General features: G+C 48.8%; 1 protein-coding gene across 3 annotated transcripts in view; it reads left to right on the top strand.

Moving 5' to 3' along the window:
• Positions 1-14,594, top strand: part of AUTS2 (activator of transcription and developmental regulator AUTS2) — a 796,934-nt gene that overhangs the window by 730,555 nt on the left and 51,785 nt on the right. The window lies entirely within an intron of this gene.

The raw sequence follows: 14,594 nt of genomic DNA, 5'->3' as shown, positions 1-14,594 counted from the left end.
CAGCTGAGCTCTGGGGGCCAGGGCTGTGGGGTGTATGGGCTGTGGGGTGCCAGGGCTGTGGCTCCCAGGACTGGGAGGTGCCAGTGCTGTGGGGTCCCAGTGCTGTTCTGTAGCTGCAGGAAAAGGTCACTGGATAATGGGATGTGTCCAGAGGGGCAGGTGAAAGTCTGAGGTAGCCTCTTCTAAAAATTTCAGATTCTTAAGTTAAACTCACAAAATACGAGCTTGTCAAGGCTTCACAGGTAACCTGTAGGTCAGTAATTTAAAACAAAAGCAGAAAGCCAGCATGGGACAAGCACCTGAAGGCATTGGCTTTTCCTGACCAAAGCAGCAGAGGGAGGAGTTGCAGATGTTGTTCTGGGCATCCCGGCCCCCTTGGGCTGGTTATCAGGTACCCTTTGTGGTCAGTTAGTCATCACATGCACCAAGAGTTCATTTAAGGCTGTGGGTTTTTGCAAAGTCAAGCTATTCCAGGCTAGGGAGCAAAATGGCAATATTTGCCAGCACAATTGTATCTAATATGGAGGGAGTATTTGTTTTGTAGATTAGCCTGTATTTGATTTTCTCAAAAAAGACATCAGTGTTGGGCTGTAAAATTGTGCTAATTGGCTCAAAAGAAGGTGGAAAATTCTGGGGATAGGAATGTTTTGGTGACAGAGATCCTGCCTTGCCATACCTGTGGTTGGGGGTCCAGGCTGGGATTTGGTGAATGGAGCATCCTGCAGACCTCCCCTGTCTGGCCTGCTGTTAGTCTCTCCCTTGTAATAAAATGTTATTTTCTCTGAAAATGTATGTTTATTTAACTAGGTCTCTTTTTGCTTCACAATCTGGATTCCATTCAGTCAGTTACCACTCCAATTAACTAACAATTATTTAACATTAACAGTAATTACAGACGCCAGTTAAGCGCCTACAGATGTCAACTGTTAGCTTTGTACCTAATCACTCAATGAAATGGAGAAAGTTCAACAAACATCAATTAGCCAAGCAATTAGTATGAGGTAGGAAAGAGCATGTTATCGTGTGTGAGCTGATTCAATTTATTTTATTTTGTCAGTAAAACACACACAGGCAGACAAGCAGCAATAAGTTGCTGAGATTAGATAAAGCTGTATTGTTTTGCTGCTTATACAAGGGTTTTTTTCTCCCCCCTCCTGTTCTCTCCCTTACATAGCTTCACTGTGCTTTGCCAGGCATTTGTTATCTTATCAAATGCATTTCATTTCCATTGGAAAAGCACAGCCATGGCACAGCAGAGGGGTTTCCATCTGGTGTCACCTGAGCGGAGCCACTCCTGCTCAGCTGGCAGTGAGTTTAACCCAGGCTTAACCCAGCAGTTAGGCCAAGGACACCACACAGTGATGTGCGGTTGTAGGTGAGCTCCTTCACTGGATTTGTCATTTAGTGTTGGTTCTGGATGGATTCTGGTTCCACAGCCCCTTGCTTGGGTTGTGAGGGGAACACAGGGCATTCCAAAATGTGCCACTGTCACCCCCAGCCCTCCAGGGGAGCCTCCAGCAGCACCATGGAACATTCTGGGGGATTGTGTGCCCTGCCTGGCTTGAACATAAAATGAAAAAAAAAAGAGAAGGAATGGGCCATAAATTAAGTGAAGTGGTTGATTCCCAGCCACCAACCAAGTTGCAGCACCAGCCTCTCTTCTAAGATGGTTTGAAGTCAGGAGAGCTGTGCAGAACCTGCTCAGGCTGTGCCTATGGGGTGCTCAAGTTCTGGGGTGCCCAGGCTGTGGCTCTGGGGTGCCCAGGCTGTGACTATGGGGTGCTGTGGCTTTGGGTGCTCAGGCTATGTGGTGCTCAGGCTCTGGGGTGCCCAGGCTGTGTCTGTGGGTACACAGGCTGCCCAGGCTTCCCAAACACCCAGCTGTGCCTCCAAGCCCCCAGGTCACCTCCCAAGCCCTTCTCCCATAGGATCTGCTGCCTCCTCACTTGGCACAGTGACACAGCCTGAGCCAGGGCTGTTAGACAGCCACTGTAGCTTCAAAAAGAAAAAGCACCCCAGAATATCCCACATCCCACAGGCTTGACACTCTGCATGTCAGTAGGAGTTTTGCAGGGACATCTACAGGAATTGTGGGTGGGTTTTTTTTTCCTTTTTGTTTTTTTGCTGTTTTTTTAATAAAGTCTTAGAAGTTGCTTAAAACCAAAGCAAAAAGGCTTTTTTTTCTTCCAGTTCTCAACTGTCCCCCAAACAAGAATGCCATTTGCCTTCAGAAAGGTTGGTCAGGGTTTGGAGCAGCCAGGACTGGTGGAAGTGTCCCTGTCCACAGCAGGGCTGGAGTGAGATGAGCACTTCAGGGTCCTTTCAGCCCAAACCATTCCATGATTTATCACCACCCTGACATATTTTAAATGTTTCTCCACACAAAATGATCCCACAAAGTCAGATGTTATTTTATCATGCAGACTGCCCACAAAAGCCCATGGAGTTCTATGAATTAGTTCTTGTTTTCCAAAGTGTGGGAACAGGAGTGGAGAACCACAGGCAGATCTCACTATTGCTTTCCAAAATCTCAGCTCTTTTTCCTAGAAAAACACAGAGTCTGAACATGGGAAGGAACTCTTCAGTGTATGACCTGAGTGCAATAATATTTGTCTGAGTAGGCAGAAAAACTGAAATCAAGGTTGCCAGTGGGAGCTGCCACGTTCCTTCTGGTGGCAAAGGAGACTTTGTGAAGGATGACACTTCAGTCCGGGGAATTTTCAGCTTTCTCAGGGCTCAGCACAGATTATCCAAAGGAAAAGGCAGGGCCTGGTTCTGAAGGGGTGCTGTGAGTCTCAAGAGATGGAGGGGGTTGTGACAGAGCATTTCTGGGCTCAGGGCAGGATAAAAAGGCTCTGATTTGTCCTTGTTTAGGCTTCAGCTCAGTCTGGTGCTTCCTTGCTTCAAACACTTGTTAACAGCCAGCATTTACCTGAGTGCTCTTCTGGATGAGAGTCACAGGAATAAACCCTGGGACACCCTGGGGACTCTCAGCCCCCCAGGATCACTGAGATTTCCTTTTATCTTATCTTATCTCTACTGGATGTTGGTGAGTGAGGGGAGTTCAAGCCTCTTTTGCTGTCCTGTCTCCAGCAGGTCCCATTCTCTTTCCCCAGCTGGCTGCTGAGTTGGGCAGTGTGAGCTGAGTGATTGCTTACCAGAAACCCAACACAGAAAGGAGCAAAAAATAAAATAAAAGTAGGGTAATTTTGCAGCTGAGTTGCTCAAATGAAAGATGAGGTAGAGCCTGGGCAGAGGGGCTGCCCCCACCAAGGTGTGAAGGATCAGGACAGGGCTTCAGCTGCCATCAGCACGTGTCCTGGTGCTGTCCAAGGCATTCAGCTATTCAGGGGAACAGGAGCTGTTTCCAAGCTGGATGTGACTGACTGAGAGAAGCCTCAAGTGTGCCTTGCACAGTGTTCAAGTGGTTTAAAGAAGCCAATGTCAATGTATACTTAGAAAGTGGCAAACAGAGGAGCAGATAAACGGAGTGAAGTGCTCTCTAGAGCAGTTAATGGCCTTGGCTTGCACAGCCTGGGAGAGAGAGGTGGGAGCTGAGAGGGGGCTCCTTCTGTAAATATCATAGAATGGTACAATCCCAGAATGGGTGGGCTTGGAAGGGACCTTAAACCCATCCAGGGACACCTCCCACTGTCCCAGGCTGCTCCCAGCCCTGTCCAGCTTGGCCTGGGGCACTGCCAGGGATCCAGGGGCAGCCCCAGCTGCTCTGGGCACCCTGTGCCAGGGCCTGCCCACCCTCACAGGGTGGAATTTCTAAGCCAAAAATGTTGTTCCCAAGAAACATTCTCCTTCTTCTCCTCCTTCTCCATCTCCTCCTCCTCCTCCTCCTCAGCTTTTTCTAAGGCTGCTCAGAGTGGGGCCAGGAGGGAGTTCCCAAGCCCCAAACCCCACCAGAGCTGGAGCCTTTGCTAATGCAGCAGGATTCCCACTGGCACTTGAAATCCTGCACACTCACAGCTTGCCCTGAGCCCTCCAGAGCCACCTGATTAATTCCAATCTCCTGTTCACAGTCTGAGGAGCTCCCCAAATCTCCTGTTCCCCCCTCACCTGTAGTGATTCAAAATTCGTGCATGGCATGGGCCGATCCACCTTCTTCTCCAGCCCCTTTGGGAAGCTTCCCTGGGTCACTTTGTGCTGTGAGGTTCTTCATGGGGCTTCACAAACATTGAAGGTCTGGAGAGCTGGGCCCACCTGGGCCAGCCCAGGCCTTGGTGAGGGAGATGGGGAAGAACTTGGGAAGAGGGATGAGGTGAAAGTACTGCTGAGCTCCCCCAGCCATTTGCTGTGCTTTCCAAATACTTCAAGTTTAGTGGGCAAATTTGGAAATTAGAGGCAAAGGAATTGGAGTGGCTGGTAAGAGAAAACAGCTGCTGCAGAGCAAGCTGGGTCCTAAGGAAAAATGACTCCATGGAAATGGGTCTGCCAAGTAATAAAGCCACAAATAAATACTTAGTTCATTTACTGGGTTGTTGGTCCCCTAAGCACTGAAACTTCATATGTTAAGAGAAGCAGCATTTAAAAATCAAAAGCAGATGAGCAAGGCCCTGGTTTGCTGCTGCTGGCTGGGTTTATTGCTGGGGTTGTGTGCCTGCAGCTTTCAGCAGGTGTGGGAGCTGCCTGGGGACCTCAGCACCAGTTTGTTCTGTCCTGTGGTAATAACTGTTGGGTTTTGTCTCTTCTCCTTGCCCATGTTGCTGAGATAAATGGTTATTACAATCTGACTTTGGCAGGTTTTCAGCACCAGGCAGGACCTGCTGCCCCTGGGGAGGGGTGGGAAGCTGTGCCAGGGGTACAGAGCCTGCTGTGGGTCTCACCTCAGGGCTGGGTCAGCCTTGGAACTGCAAACACAACTCCCCTGGCACCCTGGGGTGGCACAGAGACACTGCTGTCATTGAGGGAATTGCTCTCCCAAGGCAGGTGATCCTCAGGTGTTTTGGTCAGGGAGGCAGGGAGACACTTGAGGCTGTGATAGATGGAAAGTCTGATGCTGAGTTTGTGACATTCCCTGCGAGAGAGCAGCTGGAATCTTTCCTCTTCCATCTGATTGCATCTAGGGGAGCTTCTTCAGGTTCTCCTGAGGATCTTCTGAGGTCTAGACAGGTTTTACATAATTTTCAAGTGGAGGAGATGGGGTGAACTCCTGGGCTCTCACCTCCTCGCCAGGAAAGGCAGAGGAATGATCTTGGTCTTTGTTCTAGTCGTCATTCATTGCCAGAAGTTCAGTCTGTGTTCCTAACTCACAGTCAGGTGGGTGTTGATTTGGAGCTGAGGATTGCTGCTGTGTGAGTGCACAGCCTGCAGAGCCTTTGGGATCTGGGAAAGCTTTCCCATGTGGGTGGAAGGATGGAAGGCAGTCAGGGTTTTGGAAGGAGCAGTGTGGAAGGTTATGCCAGGTTCTCTGAACACATTCAGGGATGAGAACATGCTCAGGAGCAGCCCTGGGGCACAGGTTCCACCTCTTTCACCACACCAAGGGAAATCCCATGGCTGCATCAGACACATCTAAAGCCACACATTTTGAAGGCATTCTTGAGCAAGCAGCTCATTATAACCCAGTTCATACTTGAACAGTTGTGTCTGGCTACAGACAGGGTGAGCAACCCTCAGAACACACCAGCAGCTGCCTGTCTCTGGTTTCTGTGATTAAAATGACCCCCAAGGTATCAGAAAGGCTCTTTTTTTTCCCAGCCCCGTGACCACAGAAGAAGTTGAGATTCCTCAGCTCTGCTTTTCAAGGTTGTTTATTTTCTCTTATCTATTCCATTCTCTATCTGACCTGCTGAGATCTGTCCAGCAGGGCGGGTTGTGGCACAGTCCCTGCCCTTGGGGTGCTGTTGGCTTTTTATACTAAGAACTGGGTGTACTTTATTTACAATAATTTTCCAATACCTATCACCTATGTTAGACAGTCTGTATCTAAACCAATCCAGAAGTGTCACCATCACAGCAGAAGATGGAGGACAAGAAGAAGGAGAAGAAGAAGGACAGGACATGCCCAGATTCCTCCATCTTGCCTCTTGAACCCCCATTCTAAATCCCCAAAATTCTACTTTTTCACCCTGTGACAAATTCACTATCATTCTACTCAAACTCTTGTGGCTTGTAACTCCTCACACAAAGTTGGTAATTGTTTCCATGGGCTAAAATCAAAGGCACAGGTGTTTGTGACTCTGTGCCAGGGTCTCTGAGCCCCTGCCAGGGTCTGGAGTCACCCAGGGCAGCCAGGGCAATGTCCTGGGGTCTGACACCTGTAGTGCTCAGAGGGATGAGCTGCACTGGGGATTCCCTGTGCCTGTGGGGTGCTCCCTGTGCAGCTGGAGAGGTGTCCTGGCATCTGCAGCCATCCCTCAAGCCACAGCCAGGAGCACACAGCTCCCTGAGACTGCCCAGTCCAGGCTCCAGGAGGAATCACAACCTCAGGGTGCAGAACCTCCTCCTTGACCGCTTGGAAGGGTAAAGCAAAACCAACAGGCTCTGTGGGTTGAAGTAGAAAACTCTTGTTTCTGTGTTGCAAAGGTCATTTTTCTTGTTTAACAGCTTTTTTCCATGCTGAGGGTCAGTGCTCCTTCAAACTTGGCTGTTTTGCCTGCTCTTGTGTGTTCCCACTGGTTTCTCTAGATATGCCCAAATTAGTGACCTGTGAATTTATACTTTGAAGGGGCTTATCTCTAGAGGTACATGTGTCTGCATAAATATTAAAAAAAAAAAAAATTCTTCTAAAAGTGACCTTCTGGAACCACCCAAGGCCAGGCTGGATGGGGCTTGGAGCAAGCTGGGGTAGTGGAAGGTGTCCCATGGAAGGGAGGTTGGAATGAGATGAGCTTTGAGGTCTTTTCCAACTCAAACCATGTGACAGTGTTCACAGGGGTCTCAGATTGAGGGAAGAGATGAGGATCTGACTCCATAGTTCAGAAGGCTGATTTATTATTTTATGATATATATTACATTAAAACTACACTAAAAGAGTAGAAGAAAGGATTTCATCAGAAGGTTGGCTAAGAATAGAAAAGGAATGGAATGATAAAAAAGGCTTTTGGCTCTGGCTCTGTGTCCAAGCCAGCTGACTGTGATTGGCCATTAATTAGAAACAACTCTGAGACCAATCACAGATGCACCTGTTGCATTCCACAGCAGCAGATAATCATTGTTTACATTTTGTTGCTGAGGCCTCTCAGCTTCTCAGGAGGAAAAATCCTAAGGAAAGGATTTTTCATAAAAGATGTCTGCGACAAAACCATTCTGTGACTCTTTAAAAGATCATGGCCCAAAGTGCCCTCAGATGCTGTGTGCACTCCTGAGATGCAGTTTGGGCAGATAAAGCCCAGTGTGATCAGAACCCCTTCCCACAGAGTGACCCCACTGGTGCTGAGGGTGTCCCCTGCAGTGCCAGGTGTGTGCTTGGGGCTCCCTGGTGTCACCCCATCCCTGCCCAGTGCCATGGACACCAGGGGACACCCTCAGAGCAGGGGCAGGACTTGTGCCCATCCCTTGTGCTCCTCAGGTCACTCCCTGCCCCTGAGCTGCCTTGGGGGTGCTGGGCCTGCCCTGAGCTGTTTGTCCATCTGCTCCTGGATCTGCTCTCTGTGCCTGATGCTGACTCCTGGTCTGGATTTCCCACTGCACAGACACCTCTGGCCCTGTCTGCACAGCCCCTCACTCTGTGCACAGCAGGCTCACAGCCAGCACTTGTGGGAATCACTGTAATACAATTAAATGGTGATAACAATCAGCTGGCAGGCTGTTCCACTTGTCTGGAAAGGGCTGGGCAATGTGTGCATGTGGGACAAGTCTGTGCATCTTTTGAATTAATAAAACAATTTTGTCGACAATCCAGCCTGCAGTAAATTAACACCTTGCTTAAATAGCTGACAACTTGAAGGAGGGGGTTGGTGTTTTAATACTTAAGCTTGTTTTCTCTGTCTTCACATGCCCTGTCCAGCATCTCCTCTTACTCAAATATCCTAATTGCTCTCCAGCCTTTCAGCAGCACATCAGCTTAGTGCCTTGCTGCCAGGCTGCTTGTTCACCTCAAGGCCTCATTATGTTTTGCCACTATATCAGGGCCAAAAATAACTTGACAATACCTGCTCGATGCAGAGGTCTCTCAAGTGACAAACACATAATTGGGTGAAGCAAACCCTGAGCACAGTGAGCTGCTGTGTGCACAGCCCCTGGTGACAGCAGCCACCACGCTGCAGAGAGTGCTGGCACACAGGGGACAGCTGGGGACGTGTGTGGGATCTCCTCAGCAGCCCAGGGCAGGCCATGGCCATCTTCCTGCAGGTACAGGGCTGGCATCTTGGAACAAAGGCTTAACAGAGGCATTCGATGAAATAATAATTAAAAACCAGTGGCACTCACACACTGTGATCTTAGGGGGTCTGTGGGTGTGATGGGAAGTGATCCATCTGTGCCTTTTAGACTGATACTATAATTCATTTAAAGCTGATTGCTGTGCATATTTTAAAATTATGTTAGCTGGTAACTTGTGTCTAATGATGGTTTTGATTGCTCTGGCAGTTTAAACAAAAGCAGTGAAACCTCTTGTACTGCACCAGGGTCCCCAGAATCAGGTGTCCCCAGCAGGGACAGTCCCTTTGGGACAGTCACTGTCCTGCAGCCCTTTGGGTCAGCTGGGCTGTGCCAGCACAGGGGCACAGTCCCACATCCTCAGGGGGTGCTGGGTGCTGCCCTCCCCACAGCACAGCCCCAGCTCTGCTTGTCCTCCTGGCACCCCCCAAATCCCCCAAATTCCCCTGGGCTCTGGCAGCATGGGGCTCTGGGGCGTCCAGGGAGCTGCAGGAACACAGCCAGGAGTTCACAGCTGGGCCTGGGGACACAGGGAATGGCTTTAAACTGAAGAGGGCAGGGATGGATGGGATACTGGGAATGAGGAATTGTTCCCTGTGAGGGTGGGCAGGCCCTGGCACAGGGTGCCCAGAGCAGCTGTGGCTGCCCCTGGATCCCTGGCAGTGCCCCAGGCCAGGCTGGACATTGGGAGCAGCCTGGGACATGGAAGGTGCCCCTGCCATGGCAGGGGTGGCACTGGATGGGCTTTGAAGTCCCTTCCCACACAAACCTTTTGGGGTTCTCCGAGTAGCTGATATTGCCAGTCCTGTGTGACTTCACGGATAAAATAAAATAGGAATATTCACAAATGTGTGAGAGACTCTGTAACCTGACATTCCTGGAATTGCTCCTGTTTTAGCAGTTTTTAACTCCTTTTTGTGCTTGTGAGTGAGCAGCAAGTTGGGTTTTTCTGCCAGCTCAGTCCCAGTGTGTGCCCAGCAGCCGAGCAGGGGATGAGATGTTCCTGTTCCTATTCCTGCTCCTGCTCCTGTTTCTGTTTCTGCTGCTTGCTGAGCTCAGGCAGGCAGTCTGGTGAGGAGAGGGAGAAGCAGCACTGTGATGTTGTGATTCAGAAAGATGCTACAGGGGAATGTTACTTGTTTTGGCAAAGAATCTGTAGCATTTTTATGCAATGTTTTATGATTCTTCTGCTGCTAGCAGTCAGAATGAGGAGTGGCCAAAATAACCAGGGCAGCTATGGAGACTTCAAAGCTCAGGGCTCAGCCTAGTTTGTGGTAAAAGTCTGCTTTCAGAATTTATGTGTTCATGTTACTTATTTTAGTAAACATATTATGGATAAAGTAATTTCCAAATGCAAACAGGAGGCAGGGAATAGGATTCTGTCTTTGAGCTGGTTCTTCAGGAAATGATAAACAGACTTTAGCAGTCTCCATTTGAATATTTAGGTTTTATTTGCTTTCCTTTGGCTAACCATGGAACTTAAGCACTGCTTAAAACCCAGAGTTTATCACTGGGCTTTCATTTTCTCTCTGCAACTTAAACTTTGCCCTTTGTGGATGGAGTGAATCCATTCTGTTGGGCTGTGGTTTTAATATGGAAAAAGCAGGCAGAGAACTTGCTCTGACAGGAAAAGGTAAATTATTTCCCTTCGTCTCAGTCAGGTTAGATTTTTTTTCTTTGAAATAAAATTGCTTATAGTCTATTTACCTTTTCCCCTGAGGAGTAAAGGGAGGTGGAGGCGGCACATACTTTCTGACACGGTGTGTTGGAGATTTCTCTCCTTTCAACAACAACTCGTCAGCCAGGAGTGAATGTCCTGAGGCTGCTTTGCTGATGGACGTGCTGAACCTTGCCTTGTCAGCAGCACATTCCTGGCATGAAATCCCATTCCTGGGAGGAAATCCCAATCCTGGCATTTCATGCACCAGCAGCCCTGGTGTGAGGTGGGAGCTGCATGGAGCAATAATTCACATTTATTGGGTGGATTAGGAACCAACAGCAGCAGGATCAGAGATGTTGTGTTTGAGGACAGGACTTGAAAGGTTGGGATGAGCCCAGAGGAGGCCATGCAGATGCTCCAGGGGTTGGAGCTGCTTTGCTGAGAGGCTCTGGAATGACCTTATTGTGGTATTCCAGTGTCTGAAGGGGCTCCAGGAGAGCTGGAGAGGGGCTTGGGACAAGGGATGGAGGGACAGAACACAGGGAATGGCTCCCACTGCCAGAGGGCAGGGCTGGATGGGATATTGGGAATTAGGAATTGTTCCCTGTGAGGGTGGGCAGGCCCTGGCACAGGGTGCCCAGAGCAGCTGGGGCTGCCCCTGGATCCCTGGCAGTGCCCAAGGCCAGGCTGGACAGGGCTGGGAGCAGCCTGGGACAGTGGGAGGTGTCCCTGCCATGGCAAGGGTGGCTCTGGATGGGATTTAAGGTCCTTTCCAACCCCAACCACTACACGATTCCATAGCTAAACCTTCAAATCCCATTTTCTCAAATATAAAAATAATTGTAGATTCAGGCATCCCTTGGAGAGCTGCAATTAGTTGTGAGAACAAAAGGCTTTAGAGTTACACACCGTTACAATCATGTTCTTTAAAAGTAAACCAAAATTACACAGCCTCCTCCTCTCCCTGAGCATCTGCAGGAATGCACTTCCAGGTACATAAATATATGTATGTTTTTAATAATGCTCCCTCGTTTGACATGGTGTCTTGCCAGAAATGAAATCATTAATGAACTCCAGAGGGGATTTATGCAGATCCAAAGCTGCTCATTACATCTATTTTTAAGTCTGTTGCTGCACCGAGGGCAAGGGGAATCTGTTGGAACCTGTAGAGTTAAAACTTGTAATTTTGTTTGCTAACACTTGCAGAAGATTACAGCAGTGATGCCAGGCCCTTTGAAGTCAGGGGGAGCAGGGGGATCATTAGCACAGGATTATCCCTGTTTCCCTCATGCAGTGCAGCCAGGGAAAGGCTCCCTGTGTCCATGTCCTGCCCCTGGGAAGGCACATGTCACAGACATTTTTTCATAGAAATCCTTTCTTTGGGACTTGTTCATCTTCTGGGAAGCTAAGGCCCCAGAAAGAGAATGTAAACAATGATTATCAGCTGCTGTGGGATGCAATAGGGTGCACCTGTGATTGGTTCATGTTCCATGTGTACAATTAAGGGCCAATCACAGGGCAAACTCTCTAGAACACAGTGACAGAGAACTCTCTTGTTTTTAGATTCTTTTCTATTCTATTCTTAGGTTAGCAGCCTCTGCAACTTCTCTCCTTATTCTTTTGAGTATAGTTATAATGTATTATAGATCATATATCAATAAATCCAGCCTTCTGGTCATGAAACAAGATTCTCATCCTTCTCTCACCCTGGAGACCTCATCAGGTCGCTGTGATAGGCACACACAGGGATGGGGTCTGGGGATCCTCCCAGGCTGTGGCTGCTCCAGAGGAAGGGAGTGTGGGGTGTCTGTGCACTCTCAGTGCCCATGGAATCCACAAAGCCTGGCACTGTTAAATTTGAAAATAAATAATCTCAAATCTTATCCTTGGAGCCAAGGTTCTGGATGACTGCTGCTGATTTGAGAAATCTCCATCTCTGACCCTAAATATTCCCCAAAAAAGGTGTTCTCAGAGGTGTTAGGGTTTTGTCTGGGAGCCCCTCTGCTTTGGGATGATGGATACACAAACATCTGCAAGCAGCTGGGACAAAGGTGCATCAGGGCCAAATGCAGCTTTAGGAGGAAAGAGCTTCTGGTGGCAGCAGGGTAGGGAATGGAAAAATAACAGAAATGTCTGCACAAGGCAAGGGGAGTGTGAGGCTGCTGCTGGTGTTGGGTTCCCTGCAGGTATTTAATGGGGTTTGCTGTGACATGTCCCAATTGCAGAGTGGTTCTGGAGCTGACAGACTGTGCTCAAGGCACATTCTTTTCATTAAGAAAGGATTTAATTAATTAGAGCCGACTGCCGGCTGACAGGTTAATTGACAAGGGAAGTGGGCCCCAGAACCTGGAGGTGAGGTTATTCTGTGGCTTTAAATCTCTGCAGTCTCTGTAAAACTTGGCCTTGCACTGGAATGTCAGGGAAATCTCACTGGCTGCTCTGCAGGGCACGGTGCCTGAAAGGATTTGCAAGAAAAGCTGCAGTTTCCTAAAATTCAGTTTTCATGTAAAGATCTGATCTGGCAAATTTATTCTAGGCTAAGGCTGATTGAAGTGTTTCAGTGGCAGCTTTGCTCACGTGGAATGGGTTGGGGCTGACAGGGAGCTCACGTGGAACTTCTTTAATTGGCTAAAATAAAACTTACTGCTGAAATAAGTAATCACTGGCTCCAAGAATTGGGAGTTCTAGAACCACTCTTTTCTAATAATTTGCTTTTTAAAATGGAAATGAGCTTGGGAGTGGGTTTAGTGATGGATAGGAATGTAACTGGGAGTAGAGATTGAAAATGCCTGTGAGGGTGGGCAGGCCCTGGCACAGGGTGCCCAGAGCAGCTGTGGCTGCCCCTGGATCCCTGGCAGTGCCCAAGGCCAGGCTGGACATTGGGAGCACCTGGGACAGTGGGAGGTGTCCCTGCCATGGCAGGGGTGGCCCTGGAGGGGATTTAAGGTCCCTTCCAACCCAACCCATTCTGGGATGCTGGGAAAGGGCAGCACAGGCTGAGTCCACCCTGGGGCTGCTGACAGAGCTGGGCTCAGCCATTCTTCTCCAGATCCATCTGGTGAGCACAAATGAGAAAAGGGAGGGCTTCTGGTAGTTGTTCTTTGAGCCATGTGGAAACCACATTTACAGGGTAAAGAGATAATAGAGAAAATAATGAAAATATAATAGAGCAGGGTCTGGAAAAATCCAGCTGAAAAACTGTCTTGACCTCCACCAGAGTCCACCAGAGCTTTACAAGGAGGCTGTGCTGGGGAAAAGCTACTCATCCAGATTTAATCCTTTCTGTTGTGTCCAGGTTATTCCTTAGATCTGGATGTTAATCCTTTCATTTATGGTGTCCAGAGAACACCTTGGCACTGGCAGGGCTGGGTGATGGTGTGAACATCAGGGTGTGTTTGGCAGCAGAGCTCAGGGCAGGATCAGCTCTGGGCAGGAAGGTCCCTGTCCCTTGTGCTGCTGTAAAAACCTGAATATAATTTAAATGTAGTTTTTGGCTGTGTTTCTAAGGAAAATCAGTGGTTTAAGAAAGGTGTTTCCTGGTAAGCTGAGAGCAGCACATCACTCATCGGATTCAAAGGAAGAAATCTCATCTGTTACAAATGAGGTGATTTACACTGGCTAATAATAGCTGTGACTGTTCTGTGGGGGTGAGTCCTGAGGATTTGCTATAATGCTTGTTTTCATTGGCACATGAATACCTGGCTGTAAGAGCTCAGACACTCTGTTACAGCCCTTTCCTCTCGGGTAGAGTCAGATCATGGATTGCATATATCAGTATAATCAACCCTGCTAAGATGTCAAAACATCAAGTGTCAAGCCTATCATAAAATCTAAACCCATCTTGTTTTCCTTTCCCTTTTTTCCCCCCTGTGCTCCATCTAAAATAAATAACTGAGAAATAACTGAATGAATATAACCCATTTCTCCAAAGAAAGAAAAATAATTGCCTCCAGACTTCTAACTTACCTGCCAAATTGCATCCTGATGTGAATTGCAATGGACAAATTATAATCTTTTGAGACAAGGGAGGAGATGATGGAGTCTGTGAGTGACCCTTCCCTGGTAGGCACAGTCAAAATGAAGCTAAACTTGGTGAGTGATTTGCACTCACAGCAGGGAAGAGTCGGTGCCCAGGTCAGCCTGCAGAGGCTGGAACTGCCCAGGGTGAGGAGGAGAGCTCAAGGGAACTGCACAGGGTGAGGAGGAGAGCTCCAGAGCTCCAGGAACTGCACAGGGTGAGGAAGAGAGCTCCAGGGCTGGGCAGGGGCAGGAGCAGCTCCAGGGCTGTCAGGGTCACACACTCCACCAGCTCTGTGTTCCACCACTGCAGGGAAAAACCCAAGCCAAGCAGCCAGAGCAAAACAAGGACACTGAAGAGCATAGGGGAGGAGGAAGATGATGTTTAGGGTCTCTCCAGCCCAAACCATTCTAGGATTCCATGATTCTGTGTTCTGTGCCCCCTGGGTTCAGCCTTGCTCAGACATTGGGGGCTCCTCATGGTTCTTGGATGCCTTTTGCTGCCCCAGCCAGTCCTGGGCAGTGGCTTGGTTTAAATCCAGCGCCGTGTGGAGCAATCCAGGACAGGCCTGGTGGCTGCCTGTGT

Source organism: Melozone crissalis, unplaced genomic scaffold (assembly GCF_028551555.1).
Source record: "Melozone crissalis strain CALT ecotype California unplaced genomic scaffold, PUWL_Pcris_2 ptg000057l_1, whole genome shotgun sequence".
In the NCBI taxonomy this organism is placed as follows: domain Eukaryota; kingdom Metazoa; phylum Chordata; class Aves; order Passeriformes; family Passerellidae; genus Melozone; species Melozone crissalis.
Note: the sequence above shows the minus strand (reverse complement) of the source record. Positions and strands in the feature narration are given on the sequence as shown.